This window comes from Erpetoichthys calabaricus, chromosome 2 (genome assembly GCF_900747795.2).
Source record: "Erpetoichthys calabaricus chromosome 2, fErpCal1.3, whole genome shotgun sequence".
NCBI classification, from domain to species: domain Eukaryota; kingdom Metazoa; phylum Chordata; class Cladistia; order Polypteriformes; family Polypteridae; genus Erpetoichthys; species Erpetoichthys calabaricus.
This window is the reverse complement of record NC_041395.2, coordinates 14971515-14993921: the sequence shown is the minus strand read 5'-3', so window position 1 is coordinate 14993921 and position 22407 is coordinate 14971515. Positions and strand designations below refer to the sequence as shown.

Genomic DNA, 22407 nt, shown 5'->3' with positions numbered 1-22407 from the left:
ACTGTTTGTCAGAGATAACAGAAGTTGCTCTCATCCACTTCCACATCCAGGCTGAAATGACACCCCAGCACAGTGTGTGCCTCCCCTTGTTGTGCCAGGCAGCATGGCCATGCAGGTCTTAAATGTTACTTCATTTATGGCTGCCAGACTGTAATTCTTATATGTTACACTTTTCAGTTTTTACTTTTTTTCTGTTTTATTGCTATATTCATCCTTCCATTTTCTGAGTATAGATATACATTGGTAGGGTTCATTTTGAGCAGATGGCACAAAGTCTAAGGAGGATGGACTGGGACACGCTCTTAAATACGGAGACAGTCCAGGACAAGTGGAAAAGGTTTAAAAACATTTTATATGTAATGCAGGACAGGTACAGCCCTAAATGTGAAATTAGTATAAAATTGAAAAATAAAAACTCTCTAGTGATTAAGTAAAGAAGCTGCAAAGGGAATAAAATCAGACATGAGGGTCAGTTGGCTTTGCACCCTAGGAACCAAGTTACCCAAACTATTCTCTAACATTTTAGTAATTATGTACCACTCTGCTGATGGTACTCTCTGAGGCTTACGTTTCGAGTTTGGTATTTTTCCGTCCAGATGTTTTAGCTGTAGACCGTCCTCAAGAAACTGTGACACACAGACACGCACATACATACAGACAGACGCACACCCACCATCGAGATATCGAAGTTTTCAGTGTCAGGAGACCCTAAAACACTGAGATACGTCATAAACCGGAGATTGAAATTTTTGATGAATCTAAAGCTTTCAGCCCATAGACGATTAGTTATGGTGGGTAAGGGCAGGGCACAAATCAAAAAACAGATGAAAAAGGCATATAAGACCAATAACTCTGTAAGAGCCATTTACTAGTTATTTAAGTTATATGAATATTTGACTAAATATTAGTGCATAATCTATGGGAGGTTCCTATAGCCCACATAAGTTGAATTGGTATATTCTAACTATTTTCTAGCCTCTCTGACTAAACATTATTCTCAGTTAGTGATCAGCCTTGCCTGGTGTAAGGCGTAGAGGGCTCATGGTTTTAAACCGTACCTTTCGTGCCTTGCGTGCGTGTTTTATGCGCCAAGTAACATGAAAGGCAAAGCACTTAATTGTATGTGCTGCGCCGTACGTTTTAAGCGTACAGAAGAAGAAATAAAGAATCCAACAGTATAGAAACAACTAAAGTTTTACAAGAAAAGGAAAGTTTAGAGAAGAGACATTTTTTCAAATTTTTTGCCTTTTATTCTACGTGTGTAACAAATTTTTTCTTTATTCTTGTGTGGATTGTTTGCATTGAATTTTCACTAAATCTTTTTAAACAAATTTTTGGACTGAGAGATTTCTTTCAGCATGCATTTTACCCGTGCTTGAACCCACCTTACACTCCTGCGGCTACATGTTACTTGGCGCACAAAACCGGCACACAAGGCACGTGCCCTCTACGTCTTATATATGGCAAGGCAGGTCACTAACTTAGAATAATTTATAGTCGGAGAGGCTAGAAATAGTTAGAATATATCAATTCAATTCAACTTATGGAGGTTATAGGAACTGAAGAAGGGGCCTAAGTTGCCTCGAAAGTTTGCATATTGTAATCTTTTAACTTAGCCAATAAAAGGGGTCATTTTGCTTGACTTTTTACTAAATACATTTCCAAAAATTTCAAAATTCCCGATTTTCACTTTGTCACCTTGGGGTATTGAGTTAGCTTAATGACGGAAAACATGAATTTATGTTAATTTAACATAAGGCTGAAACGTAGCAAAATGTTGAGAACGTGAAGAGTCCTGATACTTTCTGAATTTACCATACATAACCATAAAATGAAACTGACATTAGACTGTGACAAGCTGCCAGGTTTAGTCTGTGTGGAGGTGGCACGTCTGTTTTGTTTTCTTCCCAGTAATTCAGGTTCCTTCCCACATCGAAATATGCTGGTTAAGCTGAATGGCTCATCGTGTGGGGATCAATGCGTCATAAAAGATGAGGGCACTGGAATTGTGGCATCCAGGTCTTTGGATAATTGAAATATGAATGTTTTTAAAGGAAAATATCTACTAGGAGTATCTGTTAAAATGTAGTATGGAGTTAATAGAGGGCAGCACGGTGGCGCAGTGGGTAGCGCTGCTGCCTCGCAGTAAGGAAACCTTGGGTTTGCTTCATGGGTCCTCCCTCCGTGGAGTTTGCATGTTCTCCCCGTGTCATGCGTGGGTTTCCGCCATGTTTTCTACGATTTTCTCCCACAGTCCAAAGACATGCAGGTTAGGTGCATTGGCGATCCTAAATTGTACCTAGTGTGCGTGTGTGTGTGTGTGTCTGTGTGCCCTGTGGGGGCTGGCGCCCTGCCCGTGGATTTATTCCTGCCTTGTACCCTGTGCTGGCTGGGATTGTCTCCAGCAGACCCCCGTGACCCTGTGTTAGGATATAGCGGGTTGGACAATGACTGACTGACTAATTTAGTAATATATTCATATAACTTAAATAACTAGCAAATAACCTAGCAAATAACTAGCTAGCAATAACTAGCAAATGGCTCTTACAAACTCCAATGGGAATCGTAGGGCATATGAGAACACGAGAGCAACCATTAAAGTGTGGAGTGGGTGGTCTCATGGCCTTGGGACCCCTGCAGATTTTTTTTTTCTGTCCTCCTGGCCATCGGACCTTACTTTATTCTTGCCTAATCTTATTTTTATATTTTTCTTTTTTCTTTCTTCATCTTGTAAATCGCTTTGAGCTAAATCATTTGTATGAAAACGTGTTCTAGAAATAAATGCTGTTGTTGTTGTTGTTGTTATTAAGAAAGATATCAGTGAGGCTAAAAGACAGTTGGAGAGGAATATAGCAGATAAGGTGAAAGAGATTCTTTCAGCATTTTAGTGGTAAAGGAACAGTCAGGGTGGCACAGTGGTGCAGTGGGTAGTGCTACTGCCTCGCAGTTAGGACACCTGGGTTCACTTCCCGGGTCCTCCCTGCGTGTTGTTTGCATGTTCTCCCCGTGTCTGCGTGGGTTTCCTCCGGGTACTCCGGTTTCCTCCCACAGTCCAAAGACATGCAGGTAAGGTGTATTGGTGATTGTAAATTGTCCCTAATGTGTGTGCTTGGTGTGTGTGTGTGTGTGTGCGTGCCCTGCGGTGGGCTGGCACCCTGTCCAGGGTTTGTTTCCTACCTTGCGCCCTGTGTTGGCTGGGATTGGCTCTAGCAGACCCCCATGACCTTGTAGTTAGGATATAGTAGGTTGGATAATGGATAGATGGAGGAACAGTCAAGGAGGAGGTCAAGTGCATCAGAAATAGTAAAAGGGAATTAAAAGATATGGACAGTGAAATAGCGGATAATCTAAACTTGCATTTTTCTGAGGTCTTCACAAATGAGCAAGTGGATAATCTCAGAGCAGTAACAGGGTCTACTAAGGAGGTACTGAGGGATTTAGAAATTGTAGAGGGAGAAGAGCTGCTGAGATTGAATAGGCTGAAATCAAACAAATCACCAGGAGCAGATAATATTTACCCCCGAGTTCTTAAGGAGGCCAGTGATTACAGATATAAACCCTTGACGCATATTGTTAGGAACTCACTGCATACTGGAGAAATTCCGAAGGCTTGGAAAATGAAAAATATTATGCAGTTGTATAAAAAGTGACAGGACAGATCCAAGCAAATATAGGCCAGTAAATTTAACGTACATGACAGGTAAATTAATGGAAGGAATTACTAAGGATAAGATTGAGCAGCACATGGCAAGGGCAGGAGTTTTACTGAACAGTCAGCATGGGGTCAGAAGAGGGAGGTCGTGTTTTACCAACATGCTGGAATTCTATGAGGAGGCAACAAAAGGATATGATCAGAGTGGAGCAGATGATATTATTTATCTGGACTTTCAGAAAGCATTTGATAAGGTGCCACATGAGATGATGGGCGTCAAACTGAAAGATGTGGCAGTTCAGGGTGTGAGGTGTAAATGGGTGCAGAATTGGCTCAGACACAGGAAGCAGAGGGTGATGGTGTGAGGAACCTCATCAGAATTGGCCGATGTTAAGAGTGGTGACCAGCCAGGGGTAATACTAAGGTCACTGCTACTTTTAATATATATATAAATGATTTGGATAGGAATATAAAGAACACGTTGGTTACGTTTTCAAATGACACCAGGCTATGGATTGGCAGATAATCTCGAAATCTGTGGAATCATCACAGAGGGACGTGGACAGCAGACATGCTTCGGCAGATTTGTGGACTGGAGAGCTTTGTTATTGCTCTCATCTAGATTGTTCCAATATTCTAAAACTGATGTCACATTACGAAACTTTTAGTTGTGTGGAGTACAAGTCACAGGAGTTTCTGCTCAAGCTTTATAACACACTGGTGAGGCCTCATCTGGAGTTCTGGGTGCAGTTTTGGTCTCCAGGATACAAAAAGGACATAGCAGCACTAGAAAAGAACCAGAGAAGAGCAACTAGGCTGATTCCAGGCCTGAGAGGTCAGAGCTATGAACAGAGATTGAAAGAATCAAATCTTGTCAGTTTGCGAGTGATAAGTGCTGTTGCATTACAGGTCCTTGGTTCAAATCCCACTTTAAGCACCATGTAGGTAGAGCTGCCATGTTCCCCACATGAATGCATTGTTTTTATCTCTGGATACTCTGCTGTCCACCCTCATTTGTAACACATGCATGTTAGGTTATTGAGAGAAACTAAATTAGCCTAAATTAGTTGCAGATGATACCAAGATAGGTGGACTGGTAGATAATCTTGAATCCATTGAATCATAACAGACGGGCTTGGACAACATACAGAGTTGGGCAGAATTGTGACAGATGAAATTTAATGTAAGTAAATGTAAAGTATTACACGTAGGAAGTAAAAATGTGAGGTTTTAATACACAATGGGATGTTTGAAAATTGAGAGTACACCTTATGAGAAGGATTTAGGAGTCGTAGTGAGCTCAGCACTATCAACTGCCAGACAGAAGCCATTAACTCTTTCAGGGCTGATGTCAACTTTTGTCAAAAGGAGGAGTTGATGATAATAATCAATTGTAAATGGTGAGAAAACCAACCATTATGTTTTAGTTGGACTCTCGTTGTTAGAAGGAAAGTTAGCTTCATTGGTTTAGACCGAGATTTCCTGCGCACCCATGAGTAGCAAGGCACAAACAACAGCAAAAATGGCACTGACATCTGGCGAGATATCAAAGCGGACGTGTAAAGCAAAATACTCAGTGGACAATCTTTTGCCTATTCTCTCTAAATTGGACTATGACTTGTCAGACTCCGATTTTGATACAAGCGATCAAAAATGAATGTGAGGTTCCAACTTCAGCTGACTGGTCCCCAGCTAATCATGGTGCTGAGCAGGTACAAGTAGTTGACACTCCTGCAGCACTGTTCACCTGGGAGGACTGCCACTTAACAATGATAAGAGGTAAAAACCAGACTGCAATACACTGCAACCATGACTGCTGCTGCTGCCCCAGCCACCCAAAGACAGCCTGGCAGCATGCCTGTCGCATATTCTTGGCAAACTGGCAGCCACAGCATGCAGCAACAGATGTTTTATGTTGATTTCTATGTTAAACCATTGCTTTTCAGAAAACTATGTTTTTTGTAAAATAGATTCAGCCCTCAAAGAGTTAAGAAGGCTAACAGAATGTCAGGTTATATAGCGCCTTGATGTGTGGAGTACAAGTCACAGGAGGTTCTGCTTAAGCTTTATAACACACTGGTGAGGCCTCATCTGGAGTCCTGGGTGCAGTTTTGGCCTCCATTGAGAAGGACCTGGGAGTCATAGTGAACTGGTCACTGTCTGTGTCTAGGCAGAGGACATAAGTGATCCAAACATCTAATAGGATAATAGGTTATATAGCACCTTGATTTGTGGAGTACAAGTCACAGGAGGTTCTGCTCAAGCTTTATAACACACTGGTGAGGCCTCATCTGGAGTCCTGGGTGCAGTTTTGGCCTCCATTGAGAAGGACCTGGGAGTCATAGTGAACTGGTCACTGTCTGTGTCTAGGCAGAGGACATAAGTGATCCAAACATCTAATAGGATAATAGGTTATATAGCACCTTGATTTGTGGAGTACAAGTCACAGGAGGTTCTGCTCAAGCTTTATAACACACTGGTGAGGCCTCATCTGGAGTCCTGGGTGCAGTTTGGGTCTCCAGGCTACAAAAGGACATAACAGCACTAGAGAAAGTCCAGAGAAAAGCAACTAGGCTGATTCCAGGGTTACAGGGGATGAGTTATGAGGAAATGTTAAAGGATTTAGATGTCATATTGGACTCTAAGCTATCGACTTCCAGACAGTGTTCAGAAGCCATTAAGAAGGCTAACAGAATGTCAGGTTATATAGCGCCTTGATGTGTGGAGTACAAGTCACAGGAGATTCTGCTCAAGCTTTATAACACACTGGTGAGGCCTCATCTGGAGTCCTGGGTGCAGTTTGGGTCTCCAGGCTACAGAAAGAACATAGCAGCACTAGAGAAAGTCCAGAGAAGAGCGACTCAGCTGATTAGAGGACTACAAGGGATGAGTTATGAGGAAAGATTAAAAGAGCTGAGCCTTTACAGTTTAAGCAAAAGAAGAACATGAATGATGTTTTCACATTGGGTAATTGGATCCATTGGTGGCAGTCAAAAGTGGACAGATCGCAAACAACGCTCTTTGAATTGATGAGTCTGAGAAGCAGGCTTTGCAGGAATGTAACGGAGAGAGGAAGCAGCGGGCAACAGAGATTAGGAGACACAAGAATACCAAGGAAAAGTATAGGAGGAACACAACTTTGGGTCGTTAAATGCTAATGAGGCACAACCCAAGTCGCCTTCAAAGATTGGAAATATTCAGAAGAATGTGAATGGTGTCTTCTCAGCAGGTAGTGGGGGCCTGTCTACCATTGGTGGTAGTCACAAAGTGATGAGAAATGGCAGAGTCTGAGAAGCGAGCTTCATGAGAACGTGATCAAGAAAGGCATCCATTACGAGGTTCAGACACACAAGGATTCCAAGGAAAGACATAGGAGGAACAGTGAAGGTATTCATAGGGCCTGTGCTATTGAATATCAAAAATTTTAAAATATCATCTATTACCTGCCTTTGTTTGATAATATAGCTAGCATTTTAATGAAGGGACGTGTACCGTATTTTAAAATGCACGTATGCACTTTAGGCCGATTTTCATTTGCAAATAAGAAAATGAATAATTTCCTCCGGGCGCTCCGGTTTCCTCCCACAGTCCAAAGACATGCTGGTTAGGTGGATTGGCGATTCTAAATTGGCCGTAGTGTGTGCTTGGTGTGTGGGTGTGTTTGTGTGTGTCCTGCGGTGGGTTGGCACCCTGCCCAGGATTGTTTCCTGCCTTGTGCCCTGTGTTGGCTGGGATTGGCTTCAGCAGACCCCCGTGACCCTGTGTTCGCATTCAGCGGGTTGGAAAATGGATGGATGGATGGAAAATGAATAATTAACAAAGCTAAGCCGTAAAACAAAATGTGCAGGCATAGGCCTACCCAGGCGCTATACTGGTGCCACACTTTCTTGGCTGGCAGTAAATGGCACAAGATATGTACCAGCTCCATCACAGAGCAGAGTCACACACACACACACACACACACGTGAGGACAATTTACACTCACCAGTCAAGCAGATGTCCACGTCTATGACACACATACAGGCAAACAGGTCAACACAAACATGGGGAAAACATGCAACCTCTGCGCAGACGTGACATTCGATTCAGAACTGTACTGCCATGTTCAGTGAACGGTGTTACTGTGAAGTAAATATTAGAAAATATCAGATAGGAAGGGTGGATATGTAAAAAAATATATATATATACGCTAAATGATCTTTGTGACACTGAAAGTATTGTTAAAGAATATTAAATAATGAATTCTTGATAAAAATGGAAATATATCAAGTGGAAAATTGATAATTAAACCTACTGCATGCAAGGAATGAAATTCTGAAATGAGTGACAATCGCTCGATCTTGTGTTCAGAAACGACACAGAAATGAACGTGTTGGGCCAGCGTGGTGCCTGGAAATGAGACGGATGGCAGCTCGGGGTGCGCACATCAAAGCGCAAGTTGAGGGAGAAACTGACATCTACAATAAATAACACGGGGAAAAAAAAGCAAAGTTACAAGTGAATGGACAAGAGATGACGGAAAAGAAGAACAAGCAGCACAGCTGGGCGGGAACACTGCCGATAATGGACGTGGGTCAGGAGAAGTGCGGATGCAAGGGAGTGATAAGATGAACGCTTTAATATCAATAGATTGTGCGACTGGCATCCCATCCGGACTGGATGCAGCTTCCCATTCTGGATGAGAAAGCATCATAGCAGATAATCCTTGGGACACAAATGATCCCCAGTATGTTTTGGAGGTAGAATTCATCTTACTGGGACACCCACAGGTTTATATGGGAACAGTGGTTCCAGTGGGTATCCCATGGGTACCCCCAGAGAAATCCATACCACAATTTGGAGTGCCATAGCACTTCTATCTCTTCTTCTTCTTTCGGCTGCTCCCATTAGGGGTTGCCACAGCAGACCATCTTCTTCCATATCTTTCTGTCCTCATCGTCTTGCTCTGTTACACCCATCACCTGCATGTTCTCTCTCATCACATCCATAAACCTTCTCTTTGGCCTTCCTCTTTTCCTCTTGCCTGGCAGCTCTATTCCCAGCACCCTTCTCCCAATATACCCAATTTATGTCCAAACCAACATAATCTTCTCTCTTTGATTTTGTCTCCAAACCGTCCAACCATCTAATGTCCTCATTTCTAATCCTGTCCATCCTCGTCACTCCCAATGCCAGTCTTACCATCTTTAACTGTGCCACCTCCAGCTCTGTCTCCTGCTTTCTGGTCAGTGCCACCGTCTCCAACCCATATAACATAGCTGGTCTCACTACCGTCCAGTAGACCTTCCCTTTTACTCTTGCTGATATCTGTCTGTCACAAATCACTCCTGACACTCTTCTCCACCCATTCCACCCTGCCTGCACTCTCTTCTTCACCTCTCTTCCACAATCCCCATTACTCTGTACTGTTGATCCCAAGTATTTAAACTCATCCACCTTCGCCAGCTCTACTCACTGCATCCTCACCATTCCTCTGACCTCCCTCTCATTTACACACATGTATTCTGTCTTGGTGGTCCTACTGACCTTCATACCTCGAGAGATTTCAGTTTTTGATGTTTAATACATTTGCAAACCTTTCTGAAATCATGTTTTCACTTTGTCATTATGGGTTAGTGAGTGTAGATTGATGGGCAGAGTGCATCCATTGAAAATTAAAATTACGTCACAAGAAAGCGTGCAGAAAGGGAAGGGGTCTGAAGAGTTTCTCAAGCCACCACACATGAGAAGCAATTTGAAAGACCGTCTGTTCATACCGAGCACTTCCTTTTCCTCTTTCTGTTCACTTTAGTTTTAGCACCTTAAATTCAGTTACAGTAATGCATGTTTTCTTATTAAATATTTATAAGTTGTAAAATAGGAAGTTTTGGGACACCTTGAATGCAACCCTGAAGGAAAAAAAAAATAACAAAAGATATCAAATTTGTAATTGGCTTTTTTAGACTGGAGTTAAACAATAGAGTGATTCAAAATGGCAGCAGAGCCCCTTAAGAAGAAGTCAGACCAGGAAGGGGCGGGACCAGGAAACTGTGACATCACTGGGGCTGCTGGTTTTCTGATCTGTAGGGAAGAAAGGAGGAGAAGCATCATGGCTGCCACGCATTCCCAGCGTCCTCTGAGAACGTCCTCAGAAATTAACGCGACATGTGCGTGAGCTGCAGTACCAGCAAAAAGTCGAGGGGCAAAGTGTGATCAAGTCGGTACGTGATGTCAGAGTCTCTGTTTACTATCAACATGTGACAGAAAGCCGCTTTGTTGTTTGATGTTTGATGAATGGTTCAATGTCAGTCAGCCAGTTATTATCCAACCCGCTATATCCTAACACAGGGTCACGATGTGGTGAAGCAAAATGCAGACATACAAATCCATTCATGATGCTTTTATATTCAAGCGTCACATATTCCAAAATGTAATAATGCGATACATTTTAACTTTCTCACATACCATCTTCTTTTTTTTTTTTTTGCACCTTCACAAGAGCATCAGAATGTACACCGGCGTATTTGAGCCACAGAGAAAAAAAATAAAGAACACGGTGAAAAGGTCTATTTTGTGATTAAAGTGGAAATTTCGGCTTAAATCCCAAAATGTCCACTTTAATCTCATAGTTTATGTTATCATTAAAGTAGACCATCGTGAACGTCTTAGAACCGACCAAGTTGTTAATCGCTAAGCGCTTCTGGGGCTTCCTCCTGAACCGACAGCAGTAATCGCCACACAGAACACATTATGTTCTTTATTATGTGACTTTCTCCTTGGGGATTAATAAAGTATCTATCTATCTATCTATCTATCTATCTATCTATCTATCTATCTATCTATCTATCTATCTATCTATCTATCTATCTATCTATCTATCTATTAATTATATAGTGCCTTTCATCTATCTATCTATCTATTAATAATATAGTGCCTTTCATCTATCTATCTATCTATCTATCTATCTATCTATCTATCTATCTATCTATCTATCTATCTATCTATCTATTAATTATATAGTGCCTTTCATCTATCTATCTATCTATTAATAATATAGTGCCTTTCATCTATCTATCTATCTATCTATCTATCTATCTATCTATCTATCTATCTATCTATCTATCTATCTATCTATTATATAGTGCCTTTCATCCATCTATCTTTCCATCTATCTATCTATTAATTATATAGTGCCTTTCATCTATCTATCTATCTATCTATCTATCTATCTATCTATCTATCTATCTATCTATCTATCTATCTATCTATCTATTATATAGTGCCTTTCATCTATCTATCTATCTATCTATCTATCTATCTATCTATCTATCTATCTATCTATCTATCTATCTATTAATTATATAGTGCCTTTCATCTATTTATCTATCTATTAATTATATAGTGCCTTTCATCTATCTATCTATCTATCTATCTATCTATCTATCTATCTATCTATCTATCTATCTATCTATCTATCTATCTATCTATCTATCTATCTATCTATCTATTAATTATATAGTGCCTTTCATCTATCTATCTATCTATCTATCTATCTATCTATCTATCTATCTATCTATCTATCTAATAATAATATAGTGCCTTTTATCTATCTATCTATCTATCTATCTATCTATCTATCTATCTATCTATCTATCTATCTATCTATCTATCTATCTATCTATTATATAGTGCCTTTCATCCATGTATCTATCCATCTATCTATCTATTAATTATATAGTGCCTTTCATCTATCTATCTATCTATCTATCTATCTATCTATCTATCTATCTATCTATCTATCTATCTATCTATCTATCTATCTATCTATCTATTAATTATATAGTGCCTTTCATCTATCTATCTATCTATCTATCTATCTATCTATCTATCTATCTATCTATCTATCTATCTATCTATCTATCTATCTATCTATATCACCTTCATGATGAAATGCATTAAAGTATGTATGCTATATTTTACAGATAAATCGCTAACTTCATTTAAATAATGAATACTGTTAATAATTACACATGGTGGTGGAGCCGTAGCGCTCCTGCCTCACAGTAGGAAGTCCCGTCCCTGGTGTGCCCTGCCTGGAGTTTGCATGTTTTTCCTGGTGGGTTTCCACAGTGGGCTCCAGTTTCCTTCCAAAGATATGCAGATTTGGTGACGCTGAAATGACGCCAGTGTCTGTTTGTGTGCTTGTGTTCACCTTGTGATGAGCTGATGCTCCGTCCAGGTATTGTTTCTGTCTTGTGCCCAATGCTAGCTGGAATGGGTGCATCCCTGGACTGATGGATGTACTCATTAAAGATCCTTTTCAGAGATATTATGAAAGGTGTTCTCAGAATTTAATGGATGTTTCAGGTAATACACAACACATTGAAGCCGAACGTCTTCTCACCATGATGGTATCTCGCACTGCCACCTGGTAGAATCTTCCAGATTTACATAAAGTACGCGCACAAGTACAAAGAGTACAATGCTGGTGTAGCAGGAGCGTCCTCTGAAGTACGCATTGCATCACGTTAAGTATAAACCCGGCCTTAGATAAGCCTTTACTTTGTCTCCCAAGCCCACATGTATGACAACATTGAACTTTCACTGGTAATGGGCTGCATGCTGGCCTTTGTACACAGGACTTGGACTTAAACTCGTATATTTGGTGCTGAGAAGCAGCAGCCATCATCGTTATTCCACTCCCTTGTGAGAGTACATTTTTGTTTATTTTCCTCTCTTATCTTTTGCAGTATTTCTCACCCTGGAGAGGTCCTAAGAAGTCTGGTCGTGTCATGAAATGTTGGCAGGACGGCAAGGAGATTCGGACATCTGTGACGTATCGGTAAGGAAATAAAACCTCCTTTAATGAAAAGTGTTTATGGTTGAGGAGTGATAATAAAATAATAGATTTTATTTAGAGAATAATTTTCCCTGTGCTTAGAGTGGTTCATGAATGCGTATCTAAAGGTATCTGTAATGACCTTCGAATGGATTGAATTGTCGTTCCGCGTCAGTGTGAACATCCGCACTTAATGTCTGCCAAAGTTCGCGTGAAGGAATGGACGGACACTTGGTAATGCAGGACTCAACGCAGACTTGTCGAATTGGTTGCCAGGAATGACAACAGGCATCAACTTTTGAAAGTATGCTTGCTATTTTCAAATCTTATATTTGTAGCAGTGAATATCTCATCTCATTTTCTTAACCGTTATTTTTCCTTGTGAGGGTGATAGTGGGCAGCAGGCCAAGCAGGTCAGCCCAGTACTTTACTGTCCCCAGCTACAGATTCCTGCTCTTTCTGGTGTCACACGTGTATGCTTGGGGATCACCCAGATGGTGCTAGTAAGTCGACAAATACCATCCTGGGATGAGAGGGGGCATTGTCGCTAACAGCTTTGGACTTCAAATCCTGAGGTTGTGGGTTTAAATTCTACCACTGACACACACTGAGTGATCCTGAGCGAGTCACTTCATCCGCCTGTGCTCCACCCAATTGTATTTCAAATGGCATGAACCACTTTGGATAAAGGTGTCAGCCATAAATAAATGTAATATAAATGTTTTAAAAATGGGGCCAATATTTGGCTCACTCGTCATGCATCCACCATTGCAAAGTGGCAATTCTATTTAATATTAGTACGTAGGTCTCTATATCATCGCAAGTAGTTGAGAAAGGCCTTGTGTGTGGTCTGCATGGCCTGCCCCGATCCCCACAAGCTGTATCTGTAACTCTGGCACGTGTGCTTCAAGGTCCCCCAGGTCTGCCATTGTCTTCCTTTCAATATCCTGCCGACTACGCCATTGTGATAAACTTGTTGGAGAACAGATGCAAAGATTGGGGAACAAGCCTGCAAAACTCCATTTAACGGGTAATTTTCTAAAGAACATTGGCAGAATTTCTTTGCAGCCTTTGTCAATTTTCGCAAAGCGTTCGACTCGGTTGATTGAGCTGCCCTGTGGGACATCCTGAGGATTCATGTCCGGCCTGTACACTGGTACTGTGAGTGTTGTGCAGAGTGGAGGCAGGACCTCTGCATTTCTCCCAGTTGATTCTGGGGTTCGTAAGGGGTGTGTTCCGCTCCTACTCAATGCTTGTATGGACTGGGTGTTGCGCAGGGTCGTGGGGTCTAGCAGTTATGGGGCATCTGTTGGTGAGGAAAGGTTTGCGGATCTTGACTTTGCCGATGATGCTGTGATCTTCACAGAGTCAATTTAAGCTCTGATCGGGGTGCTCGAGAGACTGAGTGAGGAGTCTGATTGTCTCGGCTTGCGAGTGTCCTGGATTAAAACCAACATCCAGGCCTTTAATGACCTGTTGGGCACAGCCATCAGCAGTGTGTCTGTTTGCGGAGAGAGTGTCGACCTCATCGAGAGGTTTACTTACCTTGGCAGTGACATTCATGTCTCTGGTGACTCTTCCTATGAAGTCAGTAGACAGATTGGGAAAGCATGGGGGGTCATGAGGTCACTGGAAAGGGGTGTGTGGTGCTCCCGATATCTACTGTATGCAAAAGGACAAAGGTCCAAGTCTTCAGAGTCCCGGTGCTTCCTGTCTTGCTATATGGCTGCGAGACATGGATGCTATCCAGTGACCTGAGACAAAGACTGGACTCCTTCATGTGTGTCTCTTCAGAGAATCCTTGGGTACCTTTGGTTTGACTTTGTGTTGCTCACGGAGTCCCGAATGAGGCACATTACCTGCATTGTGAGGGAGCGTCAGTTACGGCACTACAGCCATTTGGCGCGTTTCCCCGAGGGTGCTCCAGCTCGTATTATCCTTATTGTTGGGGACCCGAGTGCCTGGACCAGACCAAGGGGTCACCCATGAAACACCTGGCTGCAGCAGAATAGAGGGTCATTTCCAGAGGGTGGGACTGGACCGCGTGTCTGCCTGGAGGGTTGCAAACCAGGATCCCGAGTTGTTTCGTTGTGTGGTGGGTGCGGCAATGTGCTGTACCAGTGCATACTCCCCAACTTGACTTGACTTTCTAAAGAAAACTGACACCACAGTAACTTATGCATGCAAATATTTGTTTTTTACAACAACTCTTGGCTTCTGAGAACTCTTTTCCTGCTCCGGAAGTCAAAAACTGACCTCCTTGGCTCAGTTGTCAGCCATTAAAGACCCAGGCCTTGCTGACAGTAGCCGTCTTTCCTCCTGAACTGATCAGAGCTGTGGGGAAAACAGAAGATACTGCTAACAACAATGTCTTCTCTCAAACTGGGTTTTTGTAGGCTTATCAGAGGCGTCCAGGTCATCCCCAAGCACACATTCATGACAATGGAGAATTCCCAGACATCCCCTTTCTAGCCAAGAGATATAAACCCTCCAGCGTATCCTGTGTCTGCCACAATGTCTCTGGCCAGTGAGATGTGCCAGGAACAGCTCTAAGGTGAGCAATCTGGGGGTTCCTTTACAACATGCTGGCTGCTCTCGATCTGGAGGTGCAGTGACTTTACTCTGAAGTTCTTCCAAATCGCTCAGCTTCTCACCTTGTCAGAGTGTGAAGCCACCCTGTGAAGTCATTTCTGCCATTTGTATCTCATTCTTTTGGTCATTGATCACCTCTCATGACCTTGGATGATGACAGGGGTGTAGATCAACCAGTATAATGAGAGTTTTGGCCCCCTCTTCACCACCAAGGAATGGTACAGTCCCCTCAAGCAGCCAATGCCTCTCCAATCCACTTGTTGTTTTCATGTTCCCTTTTTCTGTCACCCATGAAAAAATGAAAAATGAAAATGAATGATGTTAATTGAACTTACATTAGATAGATAGATAGATAGATAGATAGATAGATAGATAGATAGATAGATAGATAGATAGATAGATAGATAGATAGATAGATAGATAGATGTGAAAGGCACTATATAATAGATAGATAGATAGATAGATAGATAGATAGATAGATAGATAGATAGATAGATAGATAGATAGATAGATAGATAGATAGATAGATAGATGTGAAAGGCACTATATAATAGATAGATAGATAGATAGATAGATAGATAGATAGATAGATAGATAGATAGATAGATAGATAGATAGATAGATAGATAGATAGATAGATAGATGTGAAAGGCACTATATAATAGATAGATAGATAGATAGATAGATAGATAGATAGATAGATAGATAGATAGATAGATAGATAGATAGATAGATAGATAGATAGATAGATAGATAGATAGATAGATAGATAGATAGATAGATAGATAGATAGATAGATAGATAGATAGATAGATACTTTATTAATCCCAAGGGGAAATTCACATTACTGGAAAGAAAGGTTGTTTTTGAATCAGAGGCCATTCTGTACTATGATGCCCCATTGGTTTGTGTTGGGCGGTAAGAATGGTATAAAGTTGGTCACCTTGCCGTTACCTCTCTCACTCTCACCATCTGGCCATGAAGAGATGACCATGATGAGGACAACTCTATCTTGATGTGGCCTGTGTTAATATTCCAGTCAAAGGCCATGTGGTAGCAAAACAAGCCAGTTTTGATGTCACTACACTGGTTACCTGTGTCATTCAGGATTGACTTTAAAATTCTGCTTATGGTTTATAAAGCCTTAAATAATCTCGCCCCATCTTATATATCAGAATGTCTGACACCTTATTTTCCAAATTGTAACCTCAGATTCTCAAATGAGGGTCTGCTTAGAATTCCAAGAGCAAAACTGAAAAGAAGTGGTGAGGCGGGCGGCCTTCTGCTGTTATGCACCTAAAATCTGGAATAGCCTGCCAGTAGGAATTCGCCAGGCTAATACAGTGGAGCACTTTAAAATACTACTGAAAACACATTACTTTAACATGGCCTTCTCATAACTTCACTGTAATTTAAATCCTGATACTCTGTATATCCAATTCATTATAATAATTATTCATGGTGGCTCTAAAATCTACTTAAAGCACCGTGATGTTCCAACAATGATGGATGGATTAAAAGCCAGAAGTCTGTATGACCATCAGCATCAAGTGACTCCATGAGAACCCTAACTACAAAGAGGACTATTTCATTTATGTTAGGTAGAATGCCCAGAGGGGACTGGGTGGTCTCGTGGCCTGGAACCCCTGCAGATTTTATTTTTTTCTCCAGCCTTCTGGAGGTTTTTTTTGTTTTTTCTGTCCACCTTGGCCATCGAACCTTACTCTTATTCTAATGTTAACTAATGTTGTCTTATTTTAATTTCTTATTTTGTCTGTTATTTTTCTTTTCTTCATTATGTAAAGCACTTTGAGCTACTTTTTGTATGAAAATGTGCTATATAAATAAATGTTGTTGTTGTTGAAGAGAAGCTGAGAGCCACCTGTGGACACAAGATGCACTCCTACTTAGGATGTAATGGTGTGGCTTGCCAATATTCATATAGCATTCTGCTTCCTTAATATTTTTAGGCATTTTTGTCAATAATACATAACTAAAACTGTAACATAACTCCTGCCCGTTTCTTTACTGTGTCTAATGCCCTGAGATTACAGATATAGATGGGAAGTGGGGAGGAAGTGCTAAAGTACCTGACCAGAGAGTGCCAAGTGTAAGGTTATTTAAGATATTTTATTAATGTCTACACAATAAAGAGTATAAAGGGGAAAATAAGTCACCGTAAGACCCTACAAGACAAAACAACATGTCTGCTACAGTTTTATATATAGAGTGGTCCAGATCTAATTGTGCAACTTTTAATGCAATGCAGGAAAACAATGCATAATATCGCAATATCTTGCAATAAGGGCGGCACGGTGGCGCAGTGGGTAGTGCTGCTGCCTCGCAGTTAGGAGACCTGGGTTCGCTTCCCGAGTCCTCCCTGCGTGGAGTCTGCATGTTCTCCCTGTGTCTGCATGGGTTTCCTCCGGGCGCTCCAGTTTCCTCCCACAGTCCAAAGACATGCAGGTTAGGTGGATTGTCGATTCTAAATTGGCCCTAGTGTGTGCTTGGTGTGTTTGTGTGTGTCCTGCGGTTGGTTGTCACCCTGATTGGTTCCTGCCTTGTGCCCTGTGTTGGCTGGGATTGGCTCAAGCAGACCCCCATGACCCTGTGTTCGGATTCAGCGGGTTGGATAATGGATGGATGGATCTTGCAATAAATGAATTCATGGCAGGTGCTGCCATCTATCAGCAACAAAAATAATTTTTTGTGAATTCTCTATGTAATAAAATATTAATCAATGACTTTGTTAAATGGTGCGACTCAAACCACCTACACCTGAACACCAGCAAAACCAAAGAGCTGGTGGTGGATTTTAGGAGGCCCAGACCCCTCATAGACCCCGTGATCATCAGAGGTGACTGTGTGCAGAGGGTGCAGACCTATAAATATCTGGGAGTGCAGCTGGATGATAAATTAGACTGGACTGCCAATACTGATGCGCTGTGCAAGAAAGGACAGAGCCGGTTATACTACCTTAGAAGGCTGGTGTCCTTCAACATCTGCAATAAGATGCTGCAGATGTTCTATCAAACAGTTGTGGCGAGCGCCCTCTTCTACGCAGTGGTGTGCTGGGGAGGCAGCATTAAGAGGAAAGACGCCTCACGTCTGGACAAACTGGTGAGGAAGGCAGGCTCTATTGTTGGCATGGAGCTGGACAGTTTAACATCTGTGGCAGAGTGAAGGGCGCTCAGCAGGCTCCTATCAATTATGGAGAATCCACTGCATCCACTAAATAGTATCATCTCCAGACAGAGGAGCATCTTCAGCGACAGACTGCTGTCACTGTCCTGCTCCACTGACAGATTGAGGAGATCGTTCCTCCCCCACACTATGCGACTCTTTAATTCCACCTGGGGGGGTAAACGTTAACATTTAACATTATACATAGTTATTGTCTGTTTTTCACCTGCATTATTATCATTCTTTAATTTAATATTATTTATTGTATCATTATGCTGCTGCTGAAGAATGTGAATTTCCCATTGGGATTAATAAAGTATCTATCTATCTATCTATCTATCTATCTATCTATCTATCTATCTATCTATCTATCTATCTATCTATCTATCTATCTATCTATCTATCTATCTATCTAAACTTAATAAGTTATACCGTAATGAAAAATTGCATAATTAGATCTGGACCACCCTGTATATTATACACTTGCTGCGTGTGCTCTTAAGGATAAAAACAACCCAAAGACACCCTAGTAGCTTTACTATATTGGTGAATTTGCAGAGGTGCCAGCTAAATGGGCCGGGACAGTCGTATCTTGTCCAAAACTGATGTGTAGTCGAGTGCAGGTATGGCACAAATCGAATGAGACAGCCTGGAACCAGTCTCAGGCAAGCGTATGATTATCTTGTTGTGTGAACGTACACCATGCATGAACCACACAGCTGAGTTTGTATGCTTGGGATGAATGAGAAGTGAGGTGCATGCAAGCGCCATCTCACTAAGTGCAAGTCACACGGGTATAAGCTTCGACAACAGAATTCACACCGACTCCCTCGGTTGTGGTTGAGCGTGAGCAGAGCGGACTGCTCCATACACACACACACAGGTCTTTCATAGTGAGAACTGAAGTGCATGCATATGCCATCACACCAAGTGCAAGTCACATGGGTATAAGCTTGTACCCGTGGCTGTGGTTGAGTGTGAGTAGAGCAGACTACCCCATACACACACACTCACACACACTCACACGCACACACAGGTCTTTTGTATATTTATCCACACTTTGAGCCCGTTGCTAGTAAAGAGTTCTAGATAGGAATAAACTGATCTAAAGTTAATGTGCGACAGATGCCCTGTCACGTGTTTTACATGATTCTCTGATTATTTTTCATTTTTTACACATTGAAGCAAATGTTTGTGTAGATTTGGTTTTGCATTTAATTTTTTCTGTGAGAGTATTTAACTTTAATTAAAAGCTGAATCTTGCTGCACCCTGTGATCTGATACCTAAGACTGGGGCACAGAGCCTCTTTCATTTACCTTTATATTTGCGTGTGTTTGCTTAGCAGACGCTTTTGTAAAAAAAGCGACTTACAAAAGAGGTCAACAAAATTGAGTAAACATCAGTCTGAGGAGACGGTGTTGGAACAAATGTAACAAGACAAGGTGAAACATTTGAAAAATAAATTGAGACGCCAGCAATAGGCAAGAAATGTGTGGCTGTCCTGAGAAATACGGGATGTCTGGTAACCTTACATACTACGTATGTGTGAAGACAAACCTAAACATGCCATCAGGCACATTATATGGAACGTCGCTTCTGCCAACTTAAAGCCATTACCTGGGAAACGCCTTATACTGGTTGAGTACATTCACATGTCTGGTGATTTTTAATTTTTTTTTACATTTATTTGCTTAGCAAACACAAGATTCAAAGTGACTTACAAAAGAGGTCAACATAATTGAGTAAACTTCAGTTTGGCAGACTGTTTAGTAACACATTTCTTCTTCTTCTTATCTTTCGGCTCCTCCCGTTAGGGGTCGCCACAGCAGATCATCTTCTTCCATATCTTTCTGTCCTCGTCATCTTGCTCTGTTACACCCATCACCTGCATGTCCTCTCTCACCACATCCATAAAGCTTCTCTTAGGCCTTCCTCTTGCCTGGCAGCTCTATCCTTAGCATCCTTCTCCCAATATACCCAGCTTATGTCCAAACCAATGCAATCTCACCTCTCTGACTTTGTCTCCAAACCTTCTAACCTGAGCTGACCCTCTAATGTCCAGCCACTCGAGTCCCCAACAATGAGGATCTTACAAGCTGGATCACCCTCTAGGAAACGCGCCACATGGCCGTAGTGCCGTAACTGACGCTCCCTCACAATGAAGGTAATGTGCCTCATTAGGGACTCCATGAGCAACACAAAGTCAAACCAGCAGTACCCAAGGATTTTTCAGAGAGACACAGTGCCAAAGGAGTCCAGTCTTCATCTCAGGTCACTGGATAGCATCCACAGCATGTCTCACAACCATATAGCAACAATACAGCCCAATAATACCAAGAGCCCCTCTCTTTGCTCCTTCCGTTTTTTTCCTCCACTCCTCCCAGGGGATTGTGTTGTCCCGCTCCTCTCCCGACTCCGACTCCCTGAGCTGAGTGGAGAGCTCTTGGGGAATACTTGCGGGGCTTAATCAGTTGCCTCCAGGAAGCACTTCCAGGTCAAGCAAGACTACAGTTATGGCAGCAGACTCTGGACAAACCAGCATATTAATTCTGTTAGACCTCAGTACAGCATTTAACACTCAGGTCAGACATGACATCCTACTGTCCAGAATGGAGAACATGCTGGGTATCTCTGGCACTGCCCTCCAGTGGTTCAAGTCCTATCTGACTGATAGGCAAGAGTTTGTTAGTCTTGGCAACAGCAGATCCAGCTCAGCGCCAGTCACACAAGGAGTTCCTCAGGGTTCTGTGCTCGGTCCTCTTCTCTTCTGTATTTACATGCTTCCCCTTGGCCATATGATACGTAGCTATAGACTGGGTTATCATTTTTATGCAGATGACACTCAACTTTATTTCAATGTTAAAAGTGGAACTTCATCAGAGCTTTCTCAGCTCACAACCTGCCTCAGTGAAATTAATACCTGGATGGAGCAGAACTGTTTAAAATTAAATAGCAACAAATCTGAACTCCTGCAAATTGGCACTAAAGTGCAACTTAATAAAATGAGCTCCTTCCCAGTCCATCTTGGCGGTGATCTCATCAGACCTGCCTCTACTGCAAAGAATCTTGGTGTCATTTTTGATTCCTCCCTCTCTTATTCCGCCCACATAAACCACATTAAGAAACTTTCTTACTTTCACCTCCGTAACATATCCCGTGTTCGCTCCTTCCTTTCCTTCTCCAACGCTGAGAAACTTGTCCATGCTTTTATCACATCCCGCATTGATTATTGTAATTCCCTACTGGCAGGTGCCCCTTCTAATCTTATATCACAGCTCCAGCTTATTCAAAACTTGGCTGCAAGAGATTCCTGACACGGACCAGCAGCAGCGAGCACATCACACCCATCCTGCTCCGTCTCCACTGGCTCCCTGTGTCTTACAGAATCGAATATAAAATCCTACTAATAACCTACAAAGCCTTAAATGACCTTGCTCCAAACTACATCAGTGACCTTCTCCATCACTATGTGCCTGTCTGCCCACTAAAGTCCTCTGATTCTGGTAATCTTGTTGTACCCCACACTAATCTACACTCCATGGGTGACAGCAGGGCCTTCAGCTGTATAGCGCCCAGACTCTGGAATGACCTACCGAAATTAATTAGATCAGCCGACTCCATGAATTCTTTTAAAAAACAACTCCAAACTCATCTGTTCAGGAAGGCTTTTAGCTCTGCTTGACTTTATTACCCCTCTTTCAGTTTACCTCTCTGTCCAGATGCTCATATAACCTCTCTGTGTGTGTGTGAGACCATCAATTAGGTTGTCTGTTAGGCTTTTTCTCTGAATTTACTGTCGTAATCTTCTTTATTTATTTATCTGGTGTGGTGGGTGGCCGGCAAAATATTCCGGCCCTCACACCCAGGCTGCCAGGTGGAGCTCTCTCAACGGCGTGGATGTTCCCCGAATTCCAGCAGGGCCTCATGGACTTTGTAGTTTATATGCACAGCCCTGCTGGATACCATGGGGACCACCAGGAATCGCTGTGGGGAGGCTGCCGGACTCTTATAACCCGGAGGTGCGTCATGATCACATGACAAGAGGAAACGACGTGCTTCCGGGTTGAAGAAAGGAGCTTTTTATCTGACCCGGAAGTGTTCATGATCACATGGATAGAAGGGAGAACCACTTCCGGGTCATGGACTATATAAAGGACTCTG

General features: G+C 42.2%; 1 protein-coding gene across 2 annotated transcripts in view; it reads left to right on the top strand.

The window, feature by feature from the left end:
• lrrc4ca (leucine rich repeat containing 4C, genome duplicate a) overlaps positions 1–22407 on the top strand; it is a 419715-nt gene that overhangs the window by 225586 nt on the left and 171722 nt on the right. For both annotated transcript variants that reach the window (XM_028793490.2, XM_051923610.1), the window contains one exon: positions 12382–12473. The gene's annotated coding sequence lies outside the window, so the exon portion shown is untranslated. The remainder of the gene's footprint in view (positions 1–12381; positions 12474–22407) is intronic.